This window comes from Ceratotherium simum, chromosome X (assembly GCF_057802395.1).
Source record: "Ceratotherium simum simum isolate JZ-2026a chromosome X, ASM5780239v1, whole genome shotgun sequence".
Taxonomy (NCBI): Eukaryota; Metazoa; Chordata; class Mammalia; order Perissodactyla; family Rhinocerotidae; genus Ceratotherium; species Ceratotherium simum.
Genome location: NC_141940.1, coordinates 63,938,387 through 63,947,580, shown reverse-complemented (window position 1 = coordinate 63,947,580; position 9,194 = coordinate 63,938,387).

Genomic DNA, 9,194 nt, shown 5'->3' with positions numbered 1-9,194 from the left:
AGTATACAATACAGTATTATTAACTACTGTCCCCATGTAATACATAGAACTTCAGAACTTATTTATTCTATAACTGAAAGTTTGTTACTTTTGACTAGCATCTCCTCATTTTCCAAACCTACAGGCACTGCTGACTATCATTCCACTTTCTAGTTCTATGAGTATAACTTTTTTAGATTCCACATATAATTGAGATCACGCTTTATATGTCTTTCTGTATATGGTTAATTTCACTTAGCATAACGTCCTCTAGGTTCATCCATGTTGTAACTGACAGGATTTCCAGGATTTCCTTCTTTTTTATGGCTTAATTATATCCCAGTGTGTGTGTGGATTATATATATATATAGTTATATACATATAATGTATAATTATATATATAAATGATCTTAAAGTAATGCCTTTCTGGCTGTCTGTTTCAAGAAATCAACAGGAAGTCTACACACAGACTTGACATTTAAGAATCTCCCCAGTGGGCCCATGGGCACCCCCAAAGCCCCAAGTGTTGTACGCACACTTTTGCATTCTTTAGTGTAGACTCATGGTGTACACACCCAAGGTCATTAGTGAGAGCAAGTTCCAATCAACAGAGGGTGCCAGGGTTAGTGGGCAAGAAAGAAATCACAAACTTGAGCTATAGTGCCACATTTTGGAAGAAAAAAGAAAGGTTTCTGTTAGCTAGCCTGTTGAATTATAAGAACCAAAGAACACATAAAACCTTATTTAAGAAAATGTCTACTACTTCAAGTGCAAAAGCAGAAGCACATATCTACAAACACTATGAAAAATAAAGAAAGTATGGTATCACACTTACAAAAAAAGATAATTCCCCAGCAACGGAACTCAAAGCCATGGAATATTGTGATATAACTGATAATAAATTCTAAATAGCTGTTAAGAAGAAATTCAACAAGCTATAAGATAGCTCATAAAGGCAATTCAATGCACTCAGGAATAAAATTAATGAAGAGAACAAGTTCCTTACCAAAGGTACATAAATTATAAAAAGTACCAAACAGAAATTCTAGAGTTGAAGAATTCAATGAATGAGATACAAATGCAATAGAGAGTATCTGTAGCAGAGCAGACCAGATGGAAGAAAGAATAAATGACTTGAAGAATTGGAATATAGAAATTAGTTAAAAAGGGAGAGAGAACTAAGATATACAAGAATGAAGAAATCTTATAAGATATATCAGATTTGATCAGAAGAAAAAAAGAATAATCAGTGTAACAGAAGGAGAAGAGAAGAAGAAGGGGACAGAGAGTTTATTTAAAGAAATAATAGCTGAGAACTTCTTAAACCTGGGGAAGGGCTTAGACACACAAATCCATGAAGCTAATAGAACACCTTTTTATCTCAATACAAAAAGACTTTCTCCAAGGAAACTGAAAAATCAATGATAAAGAAAGAATCTTATAGGCAACCAGGAGGGAAAAAGTAACCTCCATTAGGCTAGCAGAAGAACCCTCATTAGGCTACCAACAGATTTCTTAGCAGAAACTTGACAGTACAGGAGAGAGTGGAATGACATATTCAAAGTGTTGAAAGATAAAAATTACCAGCCAAAAATACTTTATTTGGCAAAGTTATCCTTCAGATATAAAGAATAAAGGCTTTCCCAGACAAACAAAAGCTGAGGGAGTTCACCACTACTAGACCTACCTTGAAAGAAGTGCTGAAAGGAGTTCTTCAAGCTCAAATGAAAAGACACTCATGAGTGACATGAAAACATATGAAAGGACACAACACTCTGGTAAAGGTGAAAAATAGTCAGAAAAACCTATCTCTATGTTAGAATGGTATGTTAACCAATTAACTATAGTATAAAGGTTAAAGAAATGAGTACTAAAAATAACTATACTTACTATAATTTGTTAATGAACATGCATCATAAAAAGAGTTAAATTGTGACATCAAAAATATAAAACAAGAGAAGTAAAAAGGTACAGGCTTCATAAACAAAAAAAGGTAAGTTGCTATCAACTTAAAATGAGCTATTTTATGTATGAAATGGTTTATGTAAGCATCATTGTAATCACAAAGAAAAAATCTAGAGTAGACTCATGAAACGTAAAAAAAGAGGAGTCAGAGAATACCGCCATGGAAAATCACCAATTTAGAAATGTAAGCAGAAAAAGAGGAAAAGGAAATAACGTAGATACAAAACAACCAGAAGGCAAACAAGAAGATGGTAGTAATAAATCCTTACATATCAGTAATCATTCTAAATGTAAATGGATTGACTTTACCAATCAAATGGCACAGAGTGGATGGATGGATAAAAAACAAGACCCCACTATATGCTGCCTACAGGAGATTAATTTCAGCTCTAAAGGAATACATAGGCTCAAAGTGGAGGGATAGAATAATATATTTAATGCAAGTGGAAACAAAAAGAAAATGAGCATAGCCACACTTACATAAGAAAAAATAGACTTTAAGCCAAAAGCCATAACAAGAGACAAAGAAGGTCATTATAATGATAAAGGAATCAATATATCAAGAAGATACAACAATTGGAAATATGTACTCACCTAACATCAGAGAATCGAAGTATATTGGGCAAATAGTAAGAGATCCAAAGGCAGAAATAGACAATAATACAATAATAATAGGGGATTTCAATATCCCACTTTCAGCAATGTATAGATCATACAAACAGAAAAACAACAAGGAAGCATTAGAATTAAACAATAATGTAGACCAAAAGGACTTAATAAAATGAGAGCAAACTCTCATTTTCATTTTTTTTTTTTTTTACAACCAGGCAACTTGCCTGGGGGCCGAGGGGCTGCTCTACTCTCCCACCACTGTCTTGTCTGGCTCAGAGCTCTTCCTATTAATTCTCCAGGGCCATGGTCACTAAGTGAAGCACATATTGGGGCCCCACAGACCCATGAGCCAAAGCCTCTCTCCAGCTGTGTGCTGGAGGCTGAGAGGCTCCCAAGGCCCTGGAGGCAGCAGCCCTGCATCCTTCTGAGGCTGCCTCTCCTTCCTCAGGCTCTAGCGGGGCCTGTCTCTGATCTTCACCAGAGGACTCCTCGCCCAATGGCAAGGTTGCTCGGGAAGATAGATAGAACATTCCACCCAACAGCAACAGAATGTACATTCTTCTCAAATGCACACAGAACATTCTCAGGATAGCTTATATGAGAGGACACAAAACAAATTACGGCAAGTTTAAGAAGATTTAAATCATACCAACTACATTTTCTGACGACAATGATACCAAATAAGAAATCAACAACAAGATGCAATTAGATAACTTAACACATTAGACAACAGAAAAGAAATGGATAATTTCCTAGAAACACTCAACCAATCAATACTTAATCAGGAAGAAATAGGAAATCTGTACAGACCAATAATGAATAAAGAGATAGAAAGAGTAATCAAAAACCTCCCAACACAGAAAACCCCAGAACCAGCTGGCTTCACTGGGAAATTTCTACCAAACATTTAAGGAAGAATTAACAGCAACCCTTCTCAAACTCTTCCAAAAAATTATGAGGGGGGAACACTTCCAAAGTCAGTCTATGAGGTCAGCATGACTCTGATAGCAAAGCCAGATAATGACACTACAGTAAAACACACACAAACACAAAAAACTATAAACCAATATCCCTGATGAATATAGATGCAAAAATTCTCAACAAATTATTAACAAACCGAATTCAACAGCACATTAAAAATATCACACACCATGATCAACTGACATTCATTGCTGGGATGCAAGGATGCTTCAACATATGCAAGTCAATAAATGTAATACATCACATTAACAGAATGAAAGATAAAAATTACATAATCATCACAATAGATGCAGAAAATAACATTTGACAAATACAGGATTTTTTCATGATAAAAAAGCTCAACAGATTGGGTAGAGAAGGAACACACCTCACCATAAAAACACTGTATATGACAAACCCCTAGCTAACACTAAACTCAATGGTGAAAATTTGGAAGCTTTTCTCCTAAGATCAGGAACAAGACAAGGATGCTCACTATCACCACTCTTGTTCAATATAGTACTAGAAGTCCTAGTTGGATCAATTAGTCAAGACACAGAAATAAAACACATCCAAATGGGAAATGAAGAAGTAAAATTGTCATTATTTGCAGATGGTATGATTTTGTATATAGAAAATCCCAAAGATTTAAATAAAAAATGCTGTTGAGACTAATGAATACATTTAGTAAAGTTGAAGGATGGAAAATCAACTTACAGAAATCAGTTTCATTTCTATACTAATAATGAAACATCTGAAAAAGAAATGAAGACTACCCCACTCACAATAGCATCAAAGCAATAAAATACCTAGGAATAAATTTAACCAAGGAAACGAAAGATTTGTACAACAAAAACTACAAAACTTTGCCGAAAGTACTGAAGAAGACACAAACAAATGGAAAACATCCATGTTCATGAATTAGAAAACTATTGTTAAAACGTCCATACTACCAAAAGCTATCTATAGATTCATACAATCTCTATTAAAATTCCATGGCATTCTTCACAGAAATAGAAAAAAAAGTCTAAAATTTTATGGAACCACAAAAGATTCCAAATAGCCAATGCAATTCTGAGAAAGAAAAACAAAGCCAGAGGCATCACAATTTCTGATTTCAAACCGAACTACAAAGCTATAGTAACTAAAACAGTATGGTACTGGCATATAAATAGACACATAAACAAATGGAATAGAATAGAAAGCACAAAAATAAACCCCACATATATGGTTAACTAATATTTGAGAAGGGAGCCAAGAATATCCAATGGGAAAAAGACACTCTCTTCAACATATGGTGTTTGGAAAACTGGATAAATACAAGCAGAACAATGAAATTGGACCCCTAGTTTTTACCACTCACAAAAATTAACTCAAAATGGATCAAAGAGTTAAATATAAGACCTGATACTATAAAATTCCTAGAAGATTACATAGGGAAGTGTCTCCTCAACATAGCTATTGGTAATGATATTTTTGATATGACACCAAAAAAATCAACAAATAGGACTACATCAAACTTCAAAGCTTCTGCTCAGAAAAAGAAACAATCAATCAACAAATGAAAAGGCCACCTACAGAATGGGAGAAAAAAAATTTTCAAGCCATATCTTGGAGAAGGAATTAATATCCAAAACATGTAAATATCTCATATAACTCCATAACAACAGCAAAAAAATATGATTAAAAATGGGCAGAGGAACTAAATACACATTTTTCTAAAGAAGATCCACATCCACATGGCCAACAGGTGCATGAAAAGATGCTCAACATCAGTAATAATCAGGGAAATACAAAGCAAAACCACCATGAGATATCACCTCACACACGCTAGAACGGCTATCATCAGGAAGAAAAGAGATAACGAATGTTGGGAGGGTTGGGGAAAAGGAACACTTCTACGATGTTGGTGAAAATGTTAATTGGTTCAGCCACTATGAAAAACAATATGGAGGTTCCTCAAAAAATTAAAAATATATCTACTATATGATTCAGTAATTCTACTTATGAATATATACCCAAAGGAAATGAAAAGAGGATATCAGAGATACGTGTACTCCCATGTTTATTGCAGCATTATTCACAATAGCCAAGATATGGAAACATCCTAAGTGTTGGTCAATGCTTGAATGGATAAAGAAGATATGACATATATCTCTATCTCTATCTATCTATTATTCAGCCATGAGAAAGAAGGCAATCGTGCCATTTGCAACAAGATGGATGGACCTTGAGTGCATTATGCTAAGTGAGGTAAGACAAATAGAGAAATACAAATACTGTATCATATCACTTGTATGTGTAATCTAAAAAAGCCAAAGTCATAAAAACAGAAAGTACAATGGTGGTTATCAGGAGGTAAATGTTGGAGGGATAGGAGATTTGTTGTTTAAGAGTACAGACTTGCCACAAGCAATAATAAGTCCTAGAGATCTAGTGCACAGTATAGTAAATATAGACAGTATTGTATTATAATCATCAAACTCTCTAAGTGACTAGATCTTATTCAAACTATTAAAAAGAACTTATAATTATGTGATGTGATAGAGTGCTAAATATTGCTACAATGGCAAAAATAGTATAATATATAAATGTACCAAATCAGTATGTTGTACACCTTTAAATTTACATGTTATATGTCAAATATATTTTTAAATATTAATTCTTTCAATCCATAAACACAGACTATTTCTCCATTTATTTGTGTATTCTTCAATTTCTTTCATCTATGTATTGTAGTTATAAATGTACAGATCGTATGCTTTCCTTGATCAAATTTATTCTTAAGTATTTTATTATTTTTGACACTATTGTAAATGGGACTTTTATTTTGTGAGGAAGATCAGCCCCGAGCTAACATCCATACTAGTCCTCCTCCTTTTTTTTGCAGAGGAAGACTGGCTCTGAGCTAACATCTATTGCCAATCCTCCTCCATTTTTTCCCCCAAAGCCCCAGTAGATAGTTGTATGTCATAGATGCACATCCTTCTAGTTGTTGTATATGGGACGTGGCCTCAGCATGGCTGGAGAAGTGGTGCATCAGTGTACGCTGGGATCCAAGCCTGGGATGCCAGTAGCGGAGTGCACGCACTTAACCGCTAAACCATGGAGCCGGACCTGACTTTTTTTTCTTAATTTCTCTTTTGGATATTTTTTTTGTTAGTGTACAGAAACACACCTTATTTGTTTATTATTTCTAACACTTTCTTGGTAGAATCTTTAGGGTTTTCTACATAAAAAATCATGTCTGCAAACAGAGAATTTTAATTTTTCCTTTCTGATTTAGATGCTTTTTATTTCTTTTTCTTGGCTGGTTGTTCTGTCTAGGAACTTTCAGTACTATGTTGAATAGAAGTGGTAAGTAGATATCCTTGTCTTCTTCCTGATCATAGATGAAAAACTTTCAGTTTATGCCTAGGTTTATGACTATGATATCAATTCTGTGTTTTTAATAAATGGCCTTTATTTTGTTTAATGATGAGTATTGTTCCAAATTTGGTGTGACATAAGAACAAAGGTTGTCCACAGATATATACGTGTGTGTCTGTGTGTCTGTGTGAGTGTGTGTAGGCAAAATTTAAACAGTATATCTATTGCAGAACTTTAGAGAAGAAAAAATTTACTGCTGACCATTGAGCTTGCAGATGGACACTTCAAGGAAGCATTTGAACTGATCCTGATAGGTAAAGTGCTGGAAATTACTATTCAAAGCTGAAAGAAGAGCATGCGTAGTAACAAGGAAACAATTATGATATAAAGGGAACAGTGGGCTAGAAGTAAAAAAAAAACAAATCTTAGGTTGTCATTTTACCTCTGCCATTTGATAGCTACATATGATATTTACCAAGTCCTTTAACCTCACCGAAGCTTGATTTTCACCTTTTTACAGCATACATCATAAGATATTTACATTTAAATTTTACTAAAGCCTTTGCAAAAGGTGATTAATAAGGACATACTTCAGGACAATTGAAAAATATACCATGAAAGCAGGCAATGTATGACTTTAGTATCCCTTATATCACACTTCATATATTGCCACCCACTCTATTTACATGTACAACTGATTTGGTATTGAGTGTATCTCACTCTCTGTTAAGCATTTCTATGGATAGGCAACTTAGGTAGACTTCTTGAAGATCTAAATACATGCCTGAGGTGCCATTACTTGACTATCTGTTTTATTATTGGGACTGTGAGAATGGTCCTAAACCTAGGCATGCCTGTCCAAGCATATAAAGTGATCCATGGGGTTAAAGAAGATTCTCCTTCTTTCCTTCAAAGTTTTTGTTTCCTCCAAAACACAAAATGAATCCATCCCTTGTAATATATGTCCCTTTTAGTAATGTTGGAGCTTCACAAGGCTTCTAAATTGATACATTTTGTCTGCAGTAGAAACTGACAGTATTTTCACTTGAGGAGGTACTATTTGGAAGAGGACTTCTAAAGGCTTTTTTCCCCTCTTTTTCTTCTTCTTCTTCAATTAAGAGCAAATATTTATAAAGCACTTGCTATATACCACATACTATCCTACATCCTTTACATATTAATATGTTTAATGTTAACAACAGCACTATGATGTATATTTTATTATTATTACTATTTTTCAGATTAGGAAATAAAGGAACAGAGATGTTAAATAACTTACTCAAGTTTCCACAGTGGTAAAGCAAATATTCAAAGCCAGGAGTGTGATCCAGAGGGTCAGCTTTCTCATCTTTGAACTATATTGCCTTTATTTTTTTTCCTATAAGGGTGATGTGATATTTATTCTAAAGAAAATGAGTCATGGGGAGAGGACTTCCACTGAGGCAAAAAGGCCAGCATGCTGACACTCTGACAGTGACCTGGAAGTGGAAGACTTTTCTAGGAATCACAAGAAGGAAATGGGTAAGATTGAAACAGAAATAGACTGCTAAGGAGCAGAGGTTGAACTCATAATTCTCTGTCAAGCATGTCTTTTTAGTCTATTTTACCTAAGGAGTCATAAGTATTCTCTTTAATCAACAGCAATTATAAAATTCTATCAAAAGTTATTAAAAGAGAGGAGATACTGATGATATTATCTTCTTGGAGTACATCAAAACTCCTCATCTCTCATCTCCACACAACAACTTCCAAACTTCTTCTCTAATCCAAGTTTTATCCCTGGGCCTCTTATTAGTATTAAAAGATTATCATCTTAGAGAATACTCAGAAACGCTGAACTACTCTCCACTCTTGATAGTTCTTCCATAATGGCTGCTGCTCCTCACTTCCTTAACCAACAAACCAAGGGTTCAGTGGCTTGGCCATGTCTTCTCTTGAGATAGATATTCTACAATCCCTGTCAGAGATCTATAACCCAGTTTAGTCACCATGCCATTAACATATACTTTATTTTGTCCTTGTAGGATCCAGATGAAATTCTTGTCCAATTGAAAGTCATAGGCCTACTTCTGAATTAAATTCAAAGGCAATTGCTTTATTGACAAATTTGAAAAATTCAAGTCAGAGTTTGGAAGATGGCAGCATAGGAGGATGCTGAGGTCACCTCCTCCCACGGACATAACAAACTTATAACTACTTGTGGGACAATTTCCTCTGAGAGAAATCTGTGAAAACTGAATGAAAAGAACCTCCACAATAAGGGACAACACAGAGAGGGGTGGAAGAGGCAGAGATACAGTCTTGCTGAG